We start from the raw sequence: 23,904 nt of genomic DNA, 5'->3' as shown, positions 1-23,904 counted from the left end.
TTATTCCTTTCCCCTAAGAAAGAAGGGTATAATTGGAAAGTTATTAAAATAAGTGTCAGTGTATGACAATGAAATAAAACCATTTGTAGCATACACAAATCAGTAGATTTTCTCTGAAGCCAACACGGTGGTAAATCAATCTAAAAATGTGGTTCTGCTATAGGTCACAAGTGATTTCTTTACCTAGCATCCCTTGCAGAATGTTACCAGATAGCCAGAACATGGCTGAAAAGTACCTGAAACCCCAACCAGTCTCAGGCATATAAAAGTGATCTATGTGGTTTTGCTTGTTATGAAAATAGCTTATTTTGCAGTGGTTCTTAGCAGCTGTTTTTGCAGAAAGTAGGAGAACTGTTCAACAAGCCAATTGCAAACAAACCTTGTTATTTAAGTTTAGAGGGGTTTTGTGTTGAAATACTATTTTGAAATTCAAATTTATTTTTGAACTGTAGAGATTCATATGTTGACTTTGAAAAAATATGTGTATTTATACACACACAACCTTAAAACTTATTGAAAGGTGTTTAAAGTTTGGATCTTTTCAGTCCTTTGTTTATGGAGAACAGAAGGAACTATGCCCAAGGAAATTAAAGAACTGCATTTTTACCTTATCAGAAGGTAGATGTGAGTATTGTCAAATAGTAACACTGAAAACGGTACTGCATATGTTTAGGACTTTGCTTTTTACTCCTCAGAAACTTGCACAAAGTACATCTTTCATTGGTACTTAATTTGTATTTTCGTGTGGAAAGCTTAAACATGAAAGACAGTACCTTTTGTGTCTCTTATATCTCTCACACTGCCTCCAGTTGCTGGTGGCAGTGGACAAAGAAGGCTTTGACTTGCGTGCTGCTGCTCAATCTGTTCTACCACTGTGGCAACCTAATTGCTTAAGCCTGCACTAGACCCTGTGGTTTTAGTGCAGAAATAGAGAAAGGAGAGATGTCACAGTATATGTAAGAGAAGGAAGAGTTTGTTTGTTACTTTGGGCAATAGACAAAAATAAAAATAAAATAAAAATCCACTAGTGAGGGAGGGTTGGAAAGAAAAGCAGCCACCCTGCCCACAACCCCCAGCTACTGACTGCTTTTCCAGCAGGAAGCTGTAGGATGTGCACCTGTCACTACACTACAAATATTGTTTGTTTCCAAAATTATCAAGAAAGGCAGACAGGAGGATCAGAAAATATTTCTTCCACTTTTAGTGAGAAGAGAGTTGAGAGGGGAGAGGGGAAAATCGCTAAAATCAATATATAGGTGCAGGTGTTGAGCAAAATGCTGGGAAGCAGAACAGCATGTACACAATATGTCTTTCACTCCAGAGTTACTGGATTACTTTGAAATTGTGGGAATTATAACTCCCATGTTGGATGAAGTCTGTAGGTGCAACGTCTTATCTCTGCAGAAAAGATCTCTGAGATACTTTTGGCAATAGGAGTTTTAGAAGTTTTAGATGACTTTAGATGGGGCTAATAGGATATTGCAATTGAATGTTTGGTAAAGTCATGCATCAAAGCTTTAATTGCTTTCTTGAATCATTTGTTTCTGGCTAAGTCTTCAAAAAGACTTGTATTCCTTTGTTAAAAGACACAGGTTTATTAAAAGATTTTAAGCATTTCCAGGGGGTGTTTTAATAATCTTTCCACTGAAGTTACCTGATCAGTGTAGTGTGCTTGCTCCACTAAAATACTGCGTTTTCCCATTTGGAATAAAAAAAAGCCTCAGTGGGTTCAGATTTTTATTGCTTTTCTATATAAAGGCATTCAGGAAAAAAAAAAAATGAAGAAAAAAAAAAAAAAAAAAAAAAAAAAAAATAATGAACTGCATTAAAGCTTAGCTTAGTGATTCTCCCACTCGGGGAAGCATGGGGGCCGGTGAATGTAACTTGGGTAATTTAGAGGCAGAATGTGTTACCAAATCAAGGGGGGGTCCTCCAAGGGCTTTATTAATATCATAGTGTATTTAACTCCTTATTTCTTCTTAATGTTCTTTGGATGCAGAAATTTCTAAATTTCAATTTCATCATTTCATGTAAATATGCATGTTGGGGTATTTTACAGCTTCTGCAGTAGATGTTTTGGAAATCTCACCTTTGGGATTTTGCAGATTATATCAGATCTCTTTGGTTTCTGCTTCCTTCATGCTGCTGTACAATGCAACACTAACAATTCCTGTTAAACCTAATCTTTGCAAAAGCATCTAGTTAGATGACAAGAAAAATAATTATTTGACTCAAAAGGTGAGATTTAAAAACAGAAAACTATTTTCTTTGATTTTCAGTTTCGCAAATTAAACTTTTCTTGTCAACAGGATGAGCTGGGGGGGGGGGGGGACAGGAGAAGTTGAAACAGACTAAACAGTTTGAAGGAAAGCCTAAAATATAACACAATTCCCATAAATATGTCTGTCTCCCCCCCCCTCCCCCCCCCCAATGTAAATATAATGTTATCCATAGCATTATTTCTGTCATATAGATGGAATAGTATCTGTAACACAGACTGGTGGTTGTAGGAAAAGTTCTCTTTAGTTTCAACCCTGGCTTCCTGCTTTTCTCTTGCATTTAGGGAAGCAGCTAAAGTAAAGGAAGAATTAAGTTTGTCACTTACAGGAACTTGTCCTCAGCAGCTTGGAGAAATACTAGACTGACTCTTCACTTCCATTGAGAGACTTCATCCAACTGCATTTGCTGTCCAAATGAATGAAATTTAGAACATGCTGAGTTTGAAACATAAGCAGCAGATGGTAGCTGTGTTTTAAAAATATAGCTTGCTTATGAAGTTGTTTCCTTGAAGCGTTACTGTTAGTAATGTATCATGGACAATCAGGAATATGTGTTTTGTTCTACAACATGCTGAACCTTGTTTAAAACATTAATGGTCCATTGAAGCCACTTGTTTTTCTCAGTTGTAGTCAGAGAAACAGCCTACAATGCATGTCTCATGAACAGTGGTGTGAATTAGTATATAGGATACGCTCAGTCAGTCTTTGAGTGGATTATTCTAGGACACTGGAGGCATGAATTATCTTACTATTGGAACTAATATAGAGAAATCACTTGCGTATGATGTATTTGTAATCCATGAAAAATAGTTTAATAAATTAAAGACTTCATAAGTCCTCTTTAGTCTTTAATAATTAAAAGAATTTTTAATTTTCTCAGGAAGTAATGGGAATAGACAAAGCAGGCAACGGATGGAATAAATCAACATGATGAATTAATTAATGGTTCACAAGGGATCTTAAATTAGGTCACCTCTTAAAATGTGTCAGCTGGTTATCTGCTTAAAACTTATACTGGGAGTACCTAGGAGAACTTTTCAGACCTCAAAACACTCTGCAGAAGCCACACAGAAGCAGCTCAGGGGCAACATCTAGAAATAAGATTAATAAAAGGAGAACGCTTGCTTAGATTTTGTTGCAGATAATTCACAATAAAGACATTTGTAATATAAAAGCTGCATATGCTGTTACCTTGACTATCATTTAGTCAGTGAAAAAGTTCTCACAAATCCTTGGGCGTTCAGAGTGCACATCCATTGTGGGTTCCTTGTACTTCTAACCCATTTCAGATCAAACAATGTAACTGGGAAACACTGGAACTGGTGTTTATGAAGTTTTTACCTCTTGTCAGCATGTGGCTCCCTTTGGAGTTAGTACATGGAACCAATTCTTATTAGCAGAAACAATGCAGAATCAAAGACTCCCTTATTATTAATTTAATAGGATTCCACTCTGTAGGAAAACCTGCCTTAACCTATATCAGTACTTGTTGCCTTCTAATTAGACTTCTGTTTCATTCTGTTTTCTTATTCAGTTCATCAGAAACCAAAATACATCAAAATGTATTTTTAATGCCATTTGCCTCAGACAAGCAGGATGATTAACTGCCCAAACATGATGCTAGCAATGCAGCAGAAAAGCTCAAAATTCTGTTATGTAGCTTGGTTATCTGGGTCGAAAGAGTTGGTTTGGTTTTGCCTTGGGACTTTGTCCCCTTGAAGTGGAAGGTCATCTTTTTCTGTTGTCCTATTGCATTCTTGTCCTACTCTGTATGTTTCAGGAAATAATCTTTTATAGGTGCATGCTTCTTTTTTTTTTTTTTTGTATTATAAAATGCCAGTGGCAATATACAAATAAGAACATATCCTGGATTCTTCAGGATAATATCTTCATTGGCATTATATCAGTTTCTTTGGAATGAAAATACCTGTTCAGGAGCCCAGGGCTTGTAACATATGCAAGACTTAGGTGTAACTCAAGACTTTACGTGATGTGGCTTGTATGACTGGCAGCTGCAGCACACGACCTAGTGTATTTCTGTGACTTGGGGCTGGAACTGTGAGAATCAGAGCTCTAACAGCACGTTTGCCATCTTGCAAACGAGTGGAGAGGAGCATGAGGCTGTGGCACATTAATGTTTACTTTCAGAAAAACAAATAGCAATTTTTAGTAATTTATTAAAATTAATGACTAAAGTACTGGTGATATTTCCCCAATTCCTTTGTATTGTTTTGAAAGTAAAGAATGCTGGTTTTTTTGTTATGATTTCAATGTGGTTTCATTCTCTAACTTAATTTGGGAAGGAGACCATATACTCGCCTCACAAGTGGAGAACAGTGTAGAATGACTTGATGCTAAAAATATTTTCTAAAACTTGTCGTGTACATTATTACTATTTTGTAAGAATTTTTCCCTTCTCTGAAACTTGAGGTATTTCTTGAAAAAAAAATCCAGTATACTTGGCCACTTACCAGATGTTAGTTTTCTTCTGATCTCTTTCAGACATCTCGAAATAATGTCATTATTAGATGTGTACAACACTTACAGTACAACACTTGTAAGATACTTGGCCATTCTCATTGCTGCAATATGGTGCAAAGAGATCTGCTGTGAATTAAGTTCCTTTTGATGCATTCTTTGTTGCAGTCAGCTGAGTAGGGAAAGATGCTCAAGAAAATTCACTAATTTCTGTTTTTTTCCTTCTTTTTGCACTTTTAAAAAATCTTTTATTATTTTTTTTAGCAATACTAATCTTACCTATTGCTTAGTGCAGAGCTGTTCTAACCTATCACTTATATCACCCTTATAACCCTGCCCTAAGGAGCCTTAGGGTCAAGACTGACTTTGTCTTGACACAAACAGGTCAGTTCCTCCCTTCCTTGTTAAAAGTGTTACTCTATTATAACTTCCATGTAGTCACCTGAGTTGGTTTGTTTTTGTTTATTTTTTTGTTGTTTATTTGTGGATGCAAATAAAATGAGAACTGTAGGCTTGGGGACAGAATCAAGTTTCTCCTGCAGCCTCTTTGCGGCCCACCTCAGAGAGCTTTCCTGCTGTGTACATCGCAGGAAGGTGAGCACTCACAGCATTGCTCTTGGCCTGCTCTTCCAAACAATTGTTTTCTTTCTTGCCAGTTGTGGGGTGATTCTTTGAGAGCTGTTAGGAGCTGCTATAGGCTGGAATTATAGCATGACCTGGGAGCTGCTACAGTTACATAGGAGTATTCTGACATTCTTCAGTTACCAGCAGGCCTATGGAGAAAGAGGAGCTAGACTAATTAGTTCTACAACATATAAAGTTTTAATGACTGTGAATTTAAGAATTGCTATAAATCTGCCTCTACTCTTACTTAATTCCTAGAAGCTTTTCTGAAGATGAATCCAGCCACTGGTATGAAGATGAGTCTGTTTTTAGTTAATTCTGTAAATTTAAATAGCATTTTTCTGCCCCCTCCCCCCCCCCCTTTTTTTTGTGGTAAATCAGTGGTAATAGAATCTGGTCCATTACTTTGATTTTTAAAAAGTCACTAAATACACTTAGAAACATTATCCAACTTCTGTAGCTAATCTTACTCTTCATTAAAAGTAACATTAACGGGATAGTGCTCAAAATAACTTTAGTGACTTATTTTACATGAAATGTCTTTTTTCTTAGATTCTTATCAATGGTTTTCATCATAAAAATACCTCTACTTCAAAAGAACATGGATTTGATCATAGCAAAGAGCATGAGAATGCCTCAACTAGATAGATTTGGAGTAAGAAATGGATAAACATTTCTAACAACTGTAATGGTACATCATAAATCATATTTTAGGGGAAATGGGTCCTTCCTACTCTTCTTATAGTTGCATCTGGTTGCATCAAAATTTAACCAATAAGAGCATTGGTCTGATTTTTGGGTGGTACTGTGGGGATACAAGAATTGCACTTGATGATCTTTGTAGGTCCCTTCCAACTCAGATAATCTATGATTTGTAGTATCTAATGTTGAGAAAGCAAGTGAGTATTCAAACTTTGTAACTTGTTGATCTGATGCCTTTTTTCTTACTGATTCTGTGCATGAGGGGAGACAAAAGCCCTGCTAAAAGAAGAAAATTAAAAAAAAAAAAAAAAAACGGGGACAAAGAACACTTACCTTCATGTGGATGGGTTATAACTATTAGTACAATAACTAAATATACTTGACTGTATATATGGAGTAGTTGAATATTGAATACTTTCTAAAGCTCACAAGAGTGAACTACCAGTGAAAAGAGAAGAATGAATGTTTTTTGCCTTATATGTTGGTTGACCTAAAATGCTGCAGCTTCATTTGGAAAATACTACAGGGAGGGCAGACACCAACATTTTCCAGGATAGTAAATAAAATCTGTGAGATTTCCTATATCTAATCCAGAGTAAATTTGTGCTTCTCCCTTGTTTGGTGTTGAAATTGAACACCTGAAAAAATGTATAGTGATGTTTTCTGTTTTATTAGAATATTATGATAGCATGTTTCAAAATACCACTAGACATATAACTTGAAAATTATACATAAGCTCCTTTTACATGGTTATTTTTAACCCAGACAATGTCAGTAACTTTGTTTACAGCATAACTTTAGAGTTCATATTTAACAGAAGTATTAGGAATAAAACAGAAGTGGTTGGGACTGTGACTAGACACCGGCCTCCCTGCTGAAACCCCAGTACCATTTGTGCACATACCACCAAGTAGCAGATGCATCTACTTTCCTTTACACATTCAGGTCTCCTCAGTCTCTGCTTTAGCAAGTGTTCCTAGTAATGTGTTTAGCTAAGGCTTCTCTTGTGAGTGTTGTAGCACAAGAGGATAGGAAAATGAAAAAAGGTAAAATATGCTGGAGAAGTGACCATAAAGTGAAGATGAAGGTATGCTCTCGTGGTCACATATCAACTCTATTTTGTGCAGTTGGGCTTTGGTGCATAAAATCCATATTGCCATATAAAGCCTAAGCAAATGCAAAGACAAAGCAGTTATGAACTCTATCCTGGAAGTTGGAACAAGAGAAAGCAAATGTCTAGAATCTCACTGGTTTCCGAAAACAATCGACATACCCATTGCAGAACTTACATCAAGTGTGAATGTCCCATTTTGGTATGGGACCTTGCTTTCCATAGAAAGAGCTATGTAGGCTCCTTACAAGCATGATATGGCACTGAAAATAGTTTTATAGATGCAGGGTATTTTTATTTCTAATCCTAGTGTCTACCTGGGGACATCTAAGATGACTGCTAGGATTCTTTTTAATGGTATACCCTTGTCATACTTAAGGAAGGCTGGAATTAGAATATTATCAGGGCGATAGTATAATTCATAGAAAACTAGACTACTTGTAAAATATTCTCTCACTTTCTAGAGAGGCACTATGTCAGAAACTGATAATCTAAAATATGGTGTTTTTTCAGCAGTAATGATGGCAAGTGTTTGTCTGCTTCATTGAATATACCATTTAAAATACATTTAAATTTAAAAGTAGACATGAATTTACACACAAAATAGTCACATTCAATAATCTATAATCAGAACAAATCTGCCACTCATTACCAAGTGTGTGGAAAGTAATTCAAGGACAGAAAAAGCAGAAATTTCTGCTATTTGCAGATTTATTTATTTATTTAGTACTTAATCATTTGGGATTGCTCTTCAAACAAACTGTTTACAAATGAGTTGGTGGATTAGTTTTCTGTGTTTGAAGCAAAATCACAAATGTCACCCTTTTCCTGCCTTCTCCAGAAGGTGGAGGGAGCGCCATCTCAGAGAAGTATGTGGCATCTCTGTGAGCTTCAAGGGCGTTGTTTGATATCTGACATCAAGCAGAAATCTAACAAGGAGCTGGTAGAAAATTAAGTTTGACAGCTCAGAAGTGTAAACTGAGACAGAATGAGGGCTCACCAAGTATGTAATGCCAGTTGCTCATCATTTTTGCTTCTGAAGGTGACATCATCATTCATGATGGCATCCAAATCTAATCGATGAAATGAATTATTAATGATTTTGAAGATAAAAAGAAATCTAGGGGTTAAATGTTAAACATGTAACCTACTGATGAAGCAGGAATCTCAAACAAAACTGTATTTTTCCTTTGTGTTGACAGTGTTACTCTTGATGAATGGAAATAGCAGAGGTTCAAGAGGTCTACAGGGCAGTACTCAGCTGGTGTGTGCATCTGGCACAGATGTCTTCACCACAAAAAAACTTTGTGGGTTTTTCCTAGGCTTTATGAACTTGCAGACAAACTCTTCCAAATGCATGTCTCATTTTGAACAGTTAATCACACTACAAGCAACACCTGCAAAAGGTTTTTTTTAAAAAAATCAAGAGTCATCAATTCCAGAAACAATTCCTGACCATGTAAACTATTGTGGAGTTTCAGTTCAGTGCTGGCAAAATATTTCTTTTTCTTTCTTTTCTTGGTTCCAGAGACAGTTTAAAAGGCCCCTGGATTCCTGTTTCCCTTCTGGAAGTTTTCACAGTTTGTTCTTAATGTCATTCAGAACTTACAGGGCTGGAATTTGGCCACTGAAATAATGAGGTTAAAAATAGTCCTGCAAAAAACATTAACACAACCCCATAGGTCATTACTAACACGTATAAATATGTGATAAGAATGGCTCAAGTACCTTTAATCTGTGCTTCAATTAGCTGCAAGGTGGTTAGACTGCTTAGTGTATCCCAGGGCACAGCAGCCAGACCTGAAGTTGAAGTGAGCTGGAGCAGAGGGTGGTCAGTTACAAGGGCAACTGAAAGTATTACTTCACCTTTGCAGCTCTTAGGGGAAGAGCTAACAATTCTTAAATTTTTGCTTAGTCATTGTTGAACAAGTAACTCTTTTTAAACTGGTTTTAAATGCTTTAATTAATCAATTTAAAACCCTGCCAGTTTGTAAGTTTTTGCATAACTTGAGTAAATACTGGAAAATATGCAAAGCTGAGCAATGGTGAGATTAAGAAATAAATATAGGGATAAATTCATAGCAACAGTTAATTCATATCAGAGGCTCAAGATGGAAGATAGTATAGTAGTTTAAACATGTAGTTTCACAGACAGTTTTCAGTGGCTGAGCTGACTAAATGATCGCAGCCCCATCCTAACTGCTCACCCTACTGCCTGGGCACTTCATGCTTCAGTTGTGGAGCTGGTTCCAGAGCTGCATTGCAGCAGTTCCCACCACACAGAATAGAATAGTTCAGCTGGAAGGGACTTTCAAAGATCATCTAGTCCTCCTCCAATAAGAGGACAGAGTTTCATGCTCAGTTTCTGTCGTCCCCATAAATAAAAGTCCTAATTCAGGCCACAGAATATGCTTTGGCTTGCTAACATTAGAGACAGAAATCAGATGAATACAAATTGAAATACTTGCAAGATGTAAGTGAATTCTTATAGTTACGTGAAACTAGCTGTGGCTGCTATCTTTTCTGATGCGTGAATGTGTGCACAGCAGGTATGCATTCTGCAAAACTGATTTTTAGCCTGTGTCTGTATCCTTCTAAATATATGTTTCTGGTTTTCAGAATGCCATTTCTACTCTGCTTTATTCTTTCTATTTCAGAATTTAGTTTGTATGTAAGTTTTGTAACTTCCTGATAAAGTTGGATGTGGTTAGTAACTCTTAGAAGCAGGTACTCTTCTTAGAGGTTGGACTCGGTGATCTTGGAGGTCTCTTCCAACCTAGACTATTCTGTGATTCTGTGTGATACTCTCACTTTTTTTTTTTTCCTTTTAAATTAACATCAGTGATGTTATTGGCAGGAGTCTGTGTCCTGTGGTGAAAGACTTAAAACTTCATACTTCAAATCTGCACCCCCTTTAAAACAAACAAAACCAGTAATGGACTAAATGGATGTGTCCTTTTGGAGCCTGGCTGTATTCATGAGTTGTGTTTTTTTCTTATCTATCAAAACTTCCTTTTTTCTGTCTGGCATTTCTATAAGTTTAAAAGGATGTATTACTGACAGAATGATTTTGTTTCAGAATTTGTACTTGCATCATGCTTGAGAAACCATACTTTGCCAACCATACTCTAATCTTCAGTCCTGTCACTAGAAATGAAGAAGTTGAAGAATTTTTTTTTGCATAAATGGTTTCATATATTAGCTTGTCAACACTGTGTAAAAACTTAAAGCAACAAGAACGTTTTCTGAAAGTATATTGCATAATCCTAAAAATGTGTGTTGCTGTTTTGACGCTATCCATGTTACATGGGAGAATCTGGAGGATAAATACTTTGATCTCTCTGTTTTTTAATCCTTGCGAGGTTCTGTGTTTGCCTTTCTGGTATTCCAAATGTTATGCACAAAGTGGATTACAGGGCATTACAAAAAGTGGCTGGGGAGTTTCACTGTAGGCAGTTGGATGAGCCTTACTCATTTGAAAATCTGTTGTTGGAAAAGGCAAAAATATTCCTTGCTCTTGTGACATAAATCTCCCTATTCTTTCTGTGTATCTAAGATCAGTTATATATTTTTATTGATTTTTTTCTTCCCATTAGAATTCTGAGTCTTACAAAAACTCAAGCACAAAGTTGTTTGGACAATTGAAAGTAAACACACTACTGGAATAATTACCTAAATCATAAAAACAAAATCTGACACTTAATAAATACATCTGAAAATCAGACCAAAATTATACACCATGTACAAGCTGTAACGGTAGCAGAAAGAAGTTATTTGAGTACTTAACCTGTTCCCCTAATTATTCTACTTTGGATTATGATACACGCAGTAGCTGAACCATCACCATATTAAGCGTATTTTTCTAACACAGCATAATGCTGAGCTAAATGATTAATGTACAAAGAATGGTTGCTTCATTCTACATTGCCACCTCTTATGAGACTCTGCTTTAAATGTGCTTTGTTTCCAGTTCTATTTGTTAATGAATAATAATGAGCAGTTTTATGGAAATGAGCAGGAAATGCATACATAATAATTACACGTGAAGGTGGTAAGGCGGATATTTCTCAACAAGAATGGATCTAGAAAATGTATGTGGGGAAATGTTATGAAATACATGTTATTTTGTCTCAGTCTGATTCTGAAAAGACTGCTTTATACAGATGTTTTTGTTTTGCTGATGTATTCTAAGCATCTGGTTTGCAGTCATTGACCAGATTGCTGGCACCAAGAAGTTTGCTTGGCATCACTGTAGTGGCAGGAACTAAATGGATTAAATGGCCATTTGAGAATTTCTTGATTATGGTAGGATCTGGCACACAACATTTTCCCCCTTTGTTTAGAACACTCCCTGATTGCACTACCTTGGACTGATCTTTACCTTGATTTTACCTTAGTATCTATAGACTTCATCTGTGTGCCACTGACACCTTAGTGCCACATAATACTGTACTGGAACTGTTTATTGCAAACCTTTCTATGCTACATAATGAAAAATAAAAGACTTTTTCCAGGAAAAATCCTTTTTGCATGAATTTGGTTTCATCTGTTTAAGACATGCCTCCCTAAAAATGCGCTGCTTACAGGAATTTATTAGATTAGATACTAGATTTTTTAGCCTAGTGATTTGATGAATCCCAATCAGAAAGTTGATAAGTAGAATAGTAATAAAACTATAATCACTACAGTCACCTGTAATTCCATTTACTCATTTCTCATTTACTCACTCACTCATTTCTCTTAAATCTGTCAATGAGGGAACTAGGATCATAGATATAGCATTTTATGTAGTCTGCTCACAAGAGATGAACTTATTCCTTCCCCATAATAAGAAAGCTCACTTACAGCCCAAAAATATGAATAGATTTGTGCTTTAACATGTTGCTATGAATAGTCCCATAATCAGTGTAACTTTGGCATGGATGAAGGGAAATAAGAGCAAGGGGGATGAAAGCAGAGGAGGGGGTCTATCCTCTCTACAAACAGGCATAACATTTGTGAATCTTCTCTTTAATGTACTACACCTAAAGTAGAGAAAAATATGTACTTCTGTTTGCTCTGGATAGACTGCAGATTTTTTTATTTATTTTGTAATTAGCCTTAACTGATGGTTTCAAGTTTTGCCCTGCTTGCCATTTATTTGTAATGTGTAGTGTATATCCTGGATATGAAAACTATGGGATATTCCTGACTTCAGAAGACATACTACCTTTAATTTCATCCTAAACTCAGGTTTAATATCATAGCTCCCAGGAGAATGCTTCAAATGGTGAGGTGCTTAGAATAGCACTAGAGTTTCTTTATTTCTGTACTTCCAATTTATATCTGAATATTCCTGGAAAATAGTTAAAAACAACGGAGATCATCACCCATGCAGTGTTAACAGTGACCATGTGCCTCCTTCATCCAGCAATCTATGCCTGAGCTATGTGGCCAGGAAAATTCTGAATTCAGAATAAAAAACTTCTTGTATATGTCTGAGACTTGAACTGTCCTTTGGAAACAATTACAACTGATTTGCTACAGCTCTGTTTAGCAGTTGAGAGAAAAACATTTAAAAGAAAGTATTTTGAATCATTAGGAAAGACTATTTATGTGATCTCATTTTTTATATATATATATTTACTGGCAAAAAAAAATCTAACTAGAAACTTCTCTCTAGTTAATGTTAGATCTTCATAGACACTGCTGACTTCTTACTCTTTGTAACCTCTCACATATCAACAAATGAGGGAATAAAAGTGGAGACAGGAGATAATTATAGGAACTGAATTCCTTTATCCTTAACCTAGCAGGTTCAAGACAAGTGCTTAAGCTCATTTGATCAAAAACTTGACAGGATCATACATCATAAGCGCTCTATTCATTTGAACAGATCTCTTCAAGTTCTAAAAAAGAGAGAGAGAACTTCCAAAGCCTTTATACCTTTGAGATGTTTGTTTCATGAGTGCTTCCTGGTGCTCATGCATGCTTCCTCCTTTGTGAATACAGCCACTGGAAAGGAGATCACACCATGAGGAGAGAAGGGCGGCCTGTGGAGCCCCTTTCCACCGTGAATGCTGCAGCTCAGCAGGCTGGCACTAGAGACAAGGCTCTTTGCCCTGCGACGTGTTTGTTCTGGTACTTCGTTCCTCCAAGGTTCTTACCCAGGTCCTTCTTATAAATGCAGTGACCGTAGAGATTGTCATTTTGAAAATTGTGTTATGATAGTGATGCATTTGTGATTCGGCTACCTCAAATTGCTATGGAGGTCTTTGTACCAGGTCAGTCTCATAATCTGCTTCTACAAAACATACTCTTCTAAAAGATTTTTATCAGTACTTTATTTTAGCTCCTGTTTAGGATTTTTGTGAGATGTCAGATAACCTACAAATGCACTTTCATCTGATTTGGATTTTCTTTTCATGGTGTGTAGAGCAGAAAAACTCATGTCTGTGTTTAACAAAGTTTACCTTTTTGTGTGTGTGTGTGTGTGTGTGTGTGTGTGTTTGCAATACATATTTCAGTTGTAGATTTTCTCATTTGGACATTGTATCAAAATATCTTTCCCTGATCACAGCTGACAATCTTTTGATTCAGCTTCTACAGACGGCATCTGATAGTTCAGAACACAGGTGTGGGAAAATTCCCTTACATGAATATATTTTAAACTTTTTGTAGTCATAACATGGCAGAGTAGCAGCATTAAAATATATAGCATTAGATTAGCCGCATCTATTCTGCCCTATAACACTATCATATTTTCTGCAACAGTGAAAAATTAGTCACTCTACTATATTTCTCTGGTCTTGCAAGTCTCTGCAAAAAAAAAATCAAAGTTAGTAGTGACTCCAAAACAACTTTTTCGCAGTTGCAGGATGCATGTATTTCTTGTAAGACTGAACGCATGTATCATAAACTAAATTCTGTGTGTTTTGTTTGTTTCTTTTAGTAAAACAGTACCTCCTTTCCATTTACAAAGTTGGTAACAGTATTGAAGCATGAATTTGATCAGGCCTTTAACCTTTGCAGCTCTGCATATTTTTTAACTGTTATTAGACCTTTGTATTTCGTAATCATTCACTCTCCTGCCCATTATTTTTGGTGGATTTCAAATATTTTTTAAAATTGAAACTTGTCTTTACTTTTTTTTAAAGTCTTAAAAGCCTGAACAGATGTCACAGAGAACCTAACATGTCATCAAGCTGTGAATGTACAGCATTTTAAGTGTCTGTGATGTTACTTCCTTGAATTCCGTAACAACTGAGGCCAAATCAAAATACTTTCCAAGTGACTTATTAAAATTCTGGTTTTCTGAATAATTGACAGTCTATTTAACCTGACACTAGCTTTGTTTCAGCAGTAATGTATAGCTTATTGCTTCAACCAAAATAATTATTTCCCTGGGTTTGAAAGTGTGTACCAGAAGCTTTTCAAAGCTGATGTGCTTGCTGCCATTCACCTAGGGAGTTTGTTTTTCACTCCAAGCATGAAATTAGTCATTAGGGTTTCAGTGAAGAGGAAGCCTGGAAAGATCAAACAGTGAGTCAAGGAGATGTGTGCAGGGGGTCAGGAGACAGTCATATTTTAGAAATTCCATCTTCCAGTATAGGAGAGTAAAACATAAGCTGTTTAAAATGTTTTAATTGTTATTTTCAGTTTTAAACTGAACATGAATTTTGTAAATAGTAGTTAGTGACTGATTAAGAAGCAGGAGAAAGGAATGGATGTGTTCAAATTGAAAGTAGGACCTTTCCACTGCTGTTGGATTCTTTTGAGTGTGCTCACATGCTATCAAACAGAACTATAGAATTATACACTCTTAAAACTCTTAGCCTTTTATCATAGAAGGACATATTTACACCAAAAATAAAATTACAGGTATCCTTTTAAATTTATCTGAGAGCATACAGGGGTCTTCATTTGCAATAAAATATTCTGAGAATATTTAATGGTACTGTTTAGATGAGATTCTAAAACCCTTTGGGATTATTCAACTTCCATTTAAATTATGTAGTAGCTGACGAGGCTGCTGTTGGAATCAGATTTTTCTCTGCTTACTGATGCCAGACAATTCTCCTCAGCATGGCATCTTCAAGCACTCATTTATTTAATGATTCATTGTTCCAGTCAAGAACAGGGAATTCCCCCCCCCCCCCCCCCCAAATAATTACCATGCATCCTTTTTAAAATTAATGCACTTGGGATCTAAAAATTGAAGCAATAAATTGCATATTGTAGATTCACTCCTCTCCATTCTTTCTACTTGTGCCTCTTGCTGTTATAATGTTGAGGTCACGAATGATGTAATCTAAGGGACCGAAGGGTGCCAGCAGGCTCTCCAGCCCCTATTGTTACTGAGAGAACTTGGTATTTTGTCAGGAACCTGAACTGCTTTGGAACAGGCTAGATAGCTCTCGATTTGCAATGAACTAAGCTTTAACTTGTGAGGAAAGCCATGTATTATTCTAATTTAGCAAGAAAACACGTAACTGACTGAACACCTTAAAAAAAAAAAGGGGGAGGGGGGTAGTGGAGCGGCGCTACTAGTTCAGGCTGGGTAAGATTTATAGAAGCTATCCCCTAAATACATATGAAATGTAGATTTACAGGAGCTCTGCCAGAGCCACAAGTGCACCAACACTTGCACAGCTGTGCCAGACTTGCTGGCTCCCTCTGACCTGGTTCCCTTCCCTTGTGGAGCGATGGAAAAGATGCGCTGTGTAGAAAAAAAAAAAGTAAAATAAAAAGTGAAGGCTTCCTCAAGATACTCTATCCTCAATGTACAATTGTCCAGAGGTCTTTTTTTTTTCTTCTCCCCAAGTATCTGTCTTGGGGAAGTCTCAGGAAAATAAAGTCCCCAGGAAGTAGAGTTTCATTTAAAGTTTCGCAATATAGAGGAAAGCATATGCTCATTGAAATGCGTCAGTGCCACCACTGAAAATCAGTAATGCATTGCAGCAGGTGCTGCAGGCTATGATAGTTTCAATATATTTGAACAGCCAGCTTCTGCTGTTTCTGAATTATGGATGGGAACAAACTATGCTTTCTGATGGCAACATTTCAATAAAAGAATAAATATAATTCTTCAGAAACAGAAGCCTTTCTACAAAGTGTTCTGATGAGATATTAGAAGATGCAAATTTGGATAATCTAGAGATAATTTATAACAAACTGTGTTCCATTGTTTTTCTTATGTCAAAAAATGCACATCAGCATAAATTTTCAGTTAAGAAGACTTTATCTCACAACTTGATCTGCAGAATTTAAAATGGTCACAAGCCAGTGGCAAACGCTAGGAAGTAATTCATAGCAGTCAGAATGGATTTGTACCACTCTTTAGCTGGGGGATGAGTTCCTTTAAAAGAAAAGCTGCTTTTATTCTTGCAAGTGGGCTTCAGTGTTTCCTAAAATAAACTCTGAAGGAGGAGGGTAAGGAAAATCCTTTAGAGAATCAGTAATTCTGATCTACCTCAAGTCACTTCCCTTTTTTTCCTGAAACACATGCACTGAATGGTGTTACATGTGAATCTTCTAACTACAGCATTCCAGTGCAAGGTGCCTGGGTTGGAGAGTAGCACCAGCCCTTTATTAACTCATGGCTCTAAGGCTCTGTAATATTTTAGAAAAAGGTGGTTGATTCATAGCTGAAGAACAGCAAGAATTGAAGATAAAAAGCAGTGTTTTACAGTTTTACAAGGAATAACACCTATAGATGGATTTTCTTCCCAGACATTGCTAAATTATGTTAAATTTAGAATTAGTTGAGGAAAAAAATGAAAGACAAAGACTGAATTATGAGGATTTCTTTCAAAGGCTTTTTGCCTGAGTCTCCGATAATCAAGCATAAGTAGGAAATGTAAAAAAAAAAAAAAATATGACTGGAAAAGAACAACTAAAAATTCTCCCATGAATTGAAATAAGCTCTTGAAATAAGGAAGATATCGCAAAGATTTAAATAGCTTCTGAATTTGTGTCAGCAACTGTTGCCTTCAGCATGCTGAAATGAGCCCTATATTTGGTGAGCTCTATTTAGCAAGTGATACATTTGAGGTATATTCATTATCAGTCTGTTTTAAATATGTTTTTGAGAAAACGGTATTGCACACAAAAAGATTAAGTAGGAAAGGCTTTGGTTTTCAGTGAGGATAGTGGTTTTGAGCACTAAGACAAAGATGGCTTGTTGGTATGACACATTGAAATAGATAGTAATACCTGTAATGTGCAATCATTGCTCAGGGAGTTCATCCCTTGAAATCAGGGGACTTGGATAATTTCTCTCCCACAATTCTGAGAGATTTGACCTATGTAATTACTGATCCCATGTCAACTTTGAGTACAAACAACAGAAAGATGTCTACTTAGTACATTTAAGTGTTGGTCTGACTTTGGTGCATAAAGTACATAAATGAAAAACAAGATAAAATTGATCGGTTAAAATAAAGTTATCCAGTTGGTTTTATCTTTGATAAGAAAAATAATTTCTTAAGAAAATACAGTGCAATAGATCTCATCTACCTGATCTTCAGAAATGATCTCAGGTTTTTGGGTGGAAAAAGATTAATTAAATTGAAGAATGGGAAGCTTATTTAATATAGCTGTCTGCCATATATTCTGTCTTATGGTTTGCATTAAAAGACAGTGTCTTGAACCGGAAGCTTACTCGTCTGAGATCGGTTATATGTAATATTTTATTTATTAGCTTGGGATGGGTCAAATGAAAATGTGGAAAGTAAACTTCCTAAAAACATGATGTTGTGAAAGACAAATACGGAGACAATCTGGAATATAAGTAAGAAGTATTAGAATAAATTTAACAACATTAAATTTGGGGTCCTCAGTTCCATACTTACATCATAAGATCACTACTGTATCTTCTGGGTCACCATAAATTTTAAGCTATCAACATTTTTCTTTGCTGAAATGTGTAATTATCTACAAATGAATTATATCAAGACTATTTTATGCAGCTTGAATATTGAAATTTCTTCTATTATCCTTGTTCCTCATTGTAACTCAATATAGGTCTCTCGATTATCATTTTCATTAGCAGCAACTGCTGAGAAAAATGAGGGTGAAAAATTACAGAATTTCTTGTTGCATAAGTGGCATTACTGCTACTGAGTCAGCAGGCAGGTGCTGGCTCTGTTGGTACAGGAGAGACCTTCAAGCTGTTATGATTGAAAAGTGAACGTTTATAATAATAAATTGTTAGTGTAAGTACCAGGTGGAGTTCAAACATCTGGTGCCAAAATAGTTTCCTTTATTTTAGTTCAATGTTTAACAGAGATTAGATGGCATCGGTTGAAGTTTCTTTTTAAGTGGTAACCTTTTATAATGAGACTCACTCACTCGCATGCACTTTTCATTTAGAATATTGGTTCTGGACTACTCTGTACCAGAGCAGGGCAAACTGAAAGATGGTATCCAGAGCAGACAGATACTCACTGAGTTTGATTTCATGGTATGGTACACTAGGCTTTGATTTTTCTCTTGGTTTGACAGTTTTTGATTCACAAAATTGTATCTATGCATCTTAAAGTACAAGGAATTTGTGATCCATGCAGGCAGGGTGTGCAGCCATGACACATTGCCAAAAGTCAATCAGATGACACAAAGCTAGACGCAAGCAGTGTATTTACCAAATCGAGCATATTTACCCTTGGGACTCGCTTCTCTTGGCTGTTGCTTGATAATAGGTTTCTCCTCACAGGGGTGACAAAGGACCTGAAGAAATGAATGATAAAGCATAGAGTCTTTCCCACCGTATTATGGGCTCACACTGAGCTATTTTTGTTTTGAATTGGCCAATCACAGTTAAATAATTAGCAGAAAACATTTGTTTCTGAAGTTTCTTTCTCTCTTGCAATGCTGGGAGGCAAATGATGGAATGTATCCCATTCCTTCCTCCACCCCCAAACAAAAAGGAACAGGGGATCACCATTGATATATCTTGGAAAAATTAGGCTCATAACAGTATTGTAATAATAAAAGGAGTATGACAAACAATGAAGTTGGTTCAAGAAGTACTGCCAGAATTCACATCTCAATAGTATACAAGAAATGAGAAAAGGCATTATCTTCACATTACTGTCATTTGTTTGAGTAGTCTTGATGCATTTTATTTTGACCTATTCTTGATATGCTTTCTATATCAGAGTGCTGATATTGAATATTTGTATTCATGGTTTGTCTGTATGACTAATTGAAGAAATTTGTAATCTTCTCATCTCGTGTTGGCATTACATTACATTGTTTTGTGTTAAATATGCTGCCTCTTTTAATCTGTGGTTTACAGATGCTTATTTCTTTTCACATTCATGGTAGTATTATCCTATTAAGGGTATTTGTGATTTATTATTGTCTTTGTAAAGGCCATCTCACAACAATATGCAATGTCACGTTTGGCTGCAAAAATGAATTTGTTTTACAAATATGAAACATGTTTATGGACTACATTGCTAGCTCTTCAAAATGCCCATCAATGAGGCAATTATTTTAGATTTTTATTCTAGCTAGATGGTAAATTCATAGTAACAAATGTAATGACTGTGTCTATACTTGCCTGTAGGGCTTGAACTCCTGGAACTTATGTTGCTGTCAGAGTTGGGGGCAGTGCTGGTGAGCAAGCCCCCTGCAATGCAGAAGTCACTTGGACTTGGCCTGACCCAAGAGTAAATGGAATTTCCTTCTAAACCCAAAGCTTACAGCTAGGGACCAATGCTAGAAGTAACAATGCTAAGAGTAGGGCCCAGTCTCAGGCTCTGGCATTCAGTGTTGTTGCCAAGCTTCTACTACACGAAGCCCCTTAAGCATTGATTCGTTGCACAAAAAACTGAGAGTGATGAGATTTTCTGAGAAAAAGCTGCAGGGGCAGCGGCCTCAGTTTTCTCAGGACTGACAACTTTAATGGAAGTGGGGGAGAAATGTTATTTGACCCTCACTTCCCTAACATTTCAGAAACAAGCCTCATGTTGAAACAACCCCGCTCTCCTGTCCCAAGCGCACGATTCCCAAAGTCTCCAGACCCCTGGCATTGAGTGCTCCTTGCCCTCCATGCCACAGACCCCCGTTCTCAGGGCCCCTGGCAGAGTGGAGCAATGAGCACTGACCCCTGGAGAATGCCCCCAGCTCTGCTACAGCGCACAGCTGGAGCCAGCCAAAAAACAGTCCAGTGGGGTGACAGCTGCTATTGTGCAACCTGTACGAGAGCAGGTTTGTGTTAGAGGAAGATCCATCTCCAAATCATACATTCCTCACTTAGCATTGCTATCTTGCAGGTCCCACCTTGTATGGTAGCTTTCTTTGCAAAGTTAAGGAAGTGGTCAAACCTAGAATGTGCCTGGACCAAATGACTGCAGTTAAATTGGGTGGCAGTCAGAAATAAGATCCGTCCCCACTACAACTCATACTGATCACCTCAGACCCCTCATGTGAAAATAAACAATACATGCATGAGAGATAACACATGAAAGAGCATTGTTGCAAGGTGTTGGTCTGTTATGAATGCATTTCTGTGAGCATTTTGTACGTTAAACTTCCTTGTGGGTCTTTTCCCAAAGGTATATATGCTAGTTAAATGACAGGTCAGCATCTCATGCCCTATCCAACATAGTTTCACCTGCCACCCTCTTTTTAGTAAGATTCAATTTAGTCTTCATGAAGTGCAGCAGTCCAGCCACACCGTTCTGTTTTATAGAGGTATTTTGATCTTTTGCCGTGTTCTTTTTCTACAGTAGTGGAAATGGTCTTTAATGCACGAGTTGACCTTTGAATGTCAGGTCCACATTACCAACAGTAAAAATTGCAATTAATATTTGTTAGGGCTAATAGCTAGCACGCATAATGAAGGACCAATCAGCTAATACTTACATTCCTCTTCCTTTTTTGCTTTTTAGTAATAATCAGGTGAGGCTATGCTTGATGTTTGAATAGCTTCAATTAAATCCACGACTTGTAAGCTTGTGTTCTTTCTGATTGCAAGAGGGGAACATGCACCTTGAAGTTCTGGATGGAGATGGACTTGCCAGCTTCTTTCAGGGTCTGGTTTACCCAGCTGACTATAATGTCATAGTTGACTTTCTGACCATCCCCCAGGTTCTCGAGGATGTTCAGCATGTACCTGAGCATAGGCAGAAAGAACATGATGAGGCTCAGAGCCTGGGCTAAGACCCAGCAAGCACGCAGCCTAGATGCAATGCAAGCCCATGGCAGCATAGAAAGTGTTCATGTAGTCTCAGCTCTGCTTTGGTTTAAGCTGCTTGAGCAAAAAGGAAGAACCATCTACCTTATCTGATTTCTCCTAAAGCATTTAGTCTTTCTAGCCTTCCCAGTCCTTTAACAGCAGCTCACAAAATTGCCTGGGCTCAGGATGCTGTTAAACTGTTTGAGCATTGGCAATTTGCTTCAGAGGGGCAATGCATTAGTTAAGAAGTGCTGATCAATTTGTAAGTTAGCATTCTTGCCTCTGCTGCCCCACACAGAGCTGACACGCAGCTGATCTGCAGGTACTCACTTGCATTGCCCTAGAATTCTGCAGAACAAGGTAACAAAGCAGTATCAACTTTATCACCTGCTATTGAGTTTCTCCTTTCCCCCATTCCAGTCCCGAAAGGGGTTATGAAGCAGCCCTGGAATGCTTCTCTCACAATTTCTGATTAAATATTAGAGCATACTGATTTAAATATAGTGGAACCTCAGCATAATTTACAAAAATGAGGCGGGGCGCACAACAACAAACCTCTCCCAGCCCTAAAACCAGTTACCTGTGTGTGTCCCGTGTGCGCCTCTGGGGGTGGGCTGCTGCTGCACGGCCCGTCACCGCTGGGGGACACGGGGGTGTGGGGGGCTGTGCACACCCCTTGCACCGCCGACGGGGACGTGGCTTCCCGCGCCTCACCGCCGGGCGCTGCAGGGCTCTTCCCGCGCAGCACCGCGGCGCTGCTCTGAGCCTTGGAGCGCGGGAACGGCGCGCGCCGCTCCGCGCCTGCCGGCAAGCGGCGCTCGCGAGCCCGTTGGCGGGCCGCTGGCTGAAGCCCTGCCCGCGCGCCGGTCAGCCGCAGAAGCTGAGGGGAGCAGCCGCGAGTAGGGTGCGCTTCGTAGGGTTTAATAATAACCTTAAAATAATAATTTAATAATAACCTTAAAAAGTCGCCCGTATGAGGAGATGGGGGATGTTACAGAAGGCACAAATTAATTAGGAACCCTGGACAGTTATATTAGAGAACAGCGTAGTATTTCGGGATAATTTTTAAAAGAAAAGTGGAGATAATTCAGAGAGGGTGGAGTGAGCTTTACAGCCGGAAAAGCTTCAAGTAGTTTAAGGGCAACAGAGAAAACGTGGGGAGGGGGGGAGGTACGGACGGGACGGGACAGGGGACGGAACACACGACCTGAGGTAACCTGGGACAAAATTAACATTTTTCAGGGAAAATCAGAGGTAATGTGGACAGAGAGAGACAGAATGAGCATTTTAAAGGGAAAACCTGAGAAAAATTAGAGTGAACATAGGTGACGTTTTGGGAAGGAAAAGCTGGGGTAATTTAGAGGGTAAAAAATAAGCCTTTTGAGGAGGGAAATCTGAGGAAATTTGCAAGCAAAAGACGTCCCGGGGCGGGGGGGTAACTCGGGACGTTTTGTGAAAAAAAAAAAAAAAAAAAAAAAAAAACGTGTAAATTACAAGGGATAAATGAACATCTTTAGATGGAAAAGTTGAAGTAAATTACAAGGGAAATTGTGACGTTTTTGAGTGAGAAGAGCTGGCACAAAATAGCACAAGCTGAGCATTTGAGGGGCTTGGGGCTTGGGAATATGAGATACTTCAATGGGGACAAGTATTGGGGGGGGGGAGAATATGAGCTAATTTGGACAAAGGTGGCATTTTTTGAGAAAAATGTTGAGGTAATTTGAAAAAATAAGCATTTTTTTTTTAGTGAAAAGGTAATGTAGATTAGGTGGGACAAAGGTGACATTTTTTGAAGGAAAATCTCAGGTAATTTAGTCAAAAATGAGCATTTTTCTTACTGAAAAGGTGAAGTTAGAAGGGTCAAAGGTGGCATTTTTGAGGAAAATGTTGAGGTAATTTGTCTGTTTTTTTTTGTTTGTTTGTTTGTTTGTTTTGTTTTTGTTTTTGTTTTAGGAAAAAGCCGAAGTAACTTAGAATGGTTGGAGGTGGTGTTCTTTGAGGAAATGTTGAGGTAATTTGTGGGAAAAAGATGGGAATTTTTTTAGGGAAAAGCTGAAGTTTGTTAGAGGGGTCTAAGGTAGCATTTTTTGGAATGGAAATCTGAGGTAACTTGGGCAAAAATGAGCATTTTTTTAAAGGGAAAATCTGAAGTATGTTAGAATGGTCAGAGGTGGCATTTTTTCAGGAAAATGTTGAGGTAATTTGTGGGCAAAAATGAGCATTTTTTTTCCAGGGAAAATCTGAAGTAAGTTAGGAGGGACAAAGGTGATATTTTTTTCTGAAGGGAAGTCTGAGGTAACTTGGGAAAAAAATGAACTTTTTTTTTTTTTTTTTTTTCTTAGGGAAAAGCTGGGTAAAGTAAGGTAGAAAGGTCAAAGGTGGCATTTTTTCAGGAAAATGTTGAAGTAATTTGTAGGCAAAAATGAGCATTTTTTTCCAGGGAAAAGCTGAAGTAAGTAAGGAGGGACAACAAATGTGTCCTTTTTTGAGGAAAATGTTGATGCAATTTGTCTGAAAAAAATTACTTTTTTTTTTTTTTTTTTTTT

The 23,904-nt window shown here is 37.5% G+C and overlaps 2 long non-coding RNA genes across 2 annotated transcripts in view; one reads left to right on the top strand and one right to left on the bottom strand.

Annotated features, from left to right (window-relative positions):
- The window catches only part of LOC118166110, a 66,220-nt gene that overhangs the window by 40,841 nt on the left and 1,475 nt on the right, over positions 1-23,904 (top strand). The gene's annotated exons all lie outside the window — the stretch shown is intronic.
- The window catches only part of LOC118166105, a 21,076-nt gene continuing 16,057 nt past the window's right edge, over positions 18,886-23,904 (bottom strand). The window contains exons 2-3 of the long non-coding RNA XR_004750344.1: positions 21,046-21,295; positions 18,886-18,900 (exon numbers count right to left, since the gene is read on the bottom strand). This is a non-coding gene — a long non-coding RNA (uncharacterized LOC118166105). The remainder of the gene's footprint in view (positions 18,901-21,045; positions 21,296-23,904) is intronic.

The sequence above is a fragment of the Oxyura jamaicensis genome, chromosome 4 (genome assembly GCF_011077185.1).
Source record: "Oxyura jamaicensis isolate SHBP4307 breed ruddy duck chromosome 4, BPBGC_Ojam_1.0, whole genome shotgun sequence".
Taxonomy (NCBI): domain Eukaryota; kingdom Metazoa; phylum Chordata; class Aves; order Anseriformes; family Anatidae; genus Oxyura; species Oxyura jamaicensis.
Note: the sequence above shows the minus strand (reverse complement) of the source record. Positions and strands in the feature narration are given on the sequence as shown.